The following is a 1,967-nucleotide window of genomic DNA, read 5'->3' as shown; positions in this document are numbered from 1 at the left end:
ATGTACGCAGACGACACGAACGCGTTTTTTTGCTTCAACCTCTAAAGCGGCCTTAGAATCTATGACAAATAATTATCTAGACAATCTATCAGTGTGGCTTCAAAATAACAAATTACAACTAAACGTAAAAAATAACAAAATGTATAATTTTCACTCCCGTTAATAGGTGCGACAACACTAAGGTGACAATATATTTCGAAAATGAAATTATAGAGGAGGTTACAGAACAAAAATTTCTTGGTGTGTGGTTCAATCGGGAGTTAAGTTGGAACACGCATATAAATAAACTGAGCTCTGAGCTATCTCGAGCCATCGGATGTATTTATAAAATAAGAAATATCATACCTTTGTGGCTAAAAAAAAATATATACGACGCTTTATTTTATTCCAAACTGTGTTATTGAATTTTAGTTTGGGGCACGACATCGGCAACCAATTATAATAGGTTGATCATCTTACAAAAACAATTCTACGACTATTTGAAAATTATAAAGGTAAGCCTCAAGATCTCCCAACTGAACCGCTGTTCAACAAATATGGCCTACTTAAAGTGACTCAAATTTATTATTTTAAATTGTTACAGATAATACACACAAAAAAAAAACTCTTCGCAATTCCGCCAGAAAACACAACGTATCCACACGTACAAAACAACACTGTGCCACATCTTTCGATGCACGGGCGACTACCAACGCGGACTTGTCTTACATGTTTATTAATGCGAATGCATTAACTGCCCTATGGAGCGATAGATGCGTTGTCTGTGACCGCGAAAAACGGCACCTAAAATCTGGGCGAAAAACGGCAGTTCAATTCCTATTGACTGCGACGCGTCATAGTTCCAAGGAACGCCACCGCACAGAGAAGGCTTCTTCCTGGCGCTGCGGCTCGCACGCCGGTAAAAGGGAGAGAGGGGCACGCGCGCGGCCGCCGGCCCGGAGGGGGAGGAGCGGGAATTTTTCACTCCCTCTCCCTGTGCAGTATTGTATCACGTGTTCTGTGCTCTGCTTTCAGCCATGTCACGCCGCGGAGGAGCGGGACGCACTGCGTGTAGGAATGCGAAAGCATTCCTTCACGTATGCAGTCTTAAGTGTCCTGTAATTTTCTTGATATAATTTTTGTTATAAAATATTTGGACGGTGTTTTACAGCGGGGCTGTTAAGGGATAGTTTCTTCGGTTGTTGTTGTTGGAAAACGTTTATTGTAAGAAAAAAAGAAAAGTCTTGCGACTGAAGTCTTTAGACTTTAAAAAATCTGAGGGGGGGGGGGGGGGGGGGGAGGGGAGGGGTCGCGCAGGTACAGGAGCTTGCTACGCGGTGCCTAGATGAATCTTTTTATTCCTGTAGAGGCGATGAAGTCTAGGAGACTCTTAAGCAGCTCCTTATTGCGTTCTGTATCTTCTAACGCTTGTAATGGTTGGGTCCATTCTTCATAACTTATTACCCTTGCTGAGGTCTTATGCTTCATCCTCTTTTCTTTCCAGCATTCGCATTCCCAAAACATATGCCTTAGGCTTCCTGTAGTCTGTTCGCAGAAGGGGCAGCCGCTATCTTGGCTTATGCCTTTTCTACTAAGCGTACATGGGTCGTTCGTGGCTTCAGAGTGCAACCTCCTAATGCAAACCCTTTGCCACCTACTGAGCCTCATTGTTGGTAGGGCAGGAGGGATAGGTTTAAGGGCATTAAGTCTGGCCCTTCTTCGTTCCTTATTGACGTCCCTGGCCTCGTGAGGAGCGAAGTCAAACGGGTCCCGTTGCTCGACGGGCACGATGGCTGGAAGCGTCGATTGGTGGCGATAGTATTGGAAGATTATCTCCGCCTTGGCTTCCCGCTCGGCCCTGTCTTGTCCAAGGATCCCTGAGTGACCGGGAACCCACTCCAGGTAGAAGTTGGTGTCCTTGCTTCTTGCTTCTTTGATGTTTATCATGATCTTTTGTGCTGCCTTGTCCATGGTGCATGGGTTTCGAA

This window comes from Ixodes scapularis, unplaced genomic scaffold (genome assembly GCF_016920785.2).
Source record: "Ixodes scapularis isolate PalLabHiFi unplaced genomic scaffold, ASM1692078v2 PGA_scaffold12__126_contigs__length_90152505, whole genome shotgun sequence".
Taxonomy (NCBI): Eukaryota; Metazoa; Arthropoda; class Arachnida; order Ixodida; family Ixodidae; genus Ixodes; species Ixodes scapularis.
Note: the sequence above shows the minus strand (reverse complement) of the source record.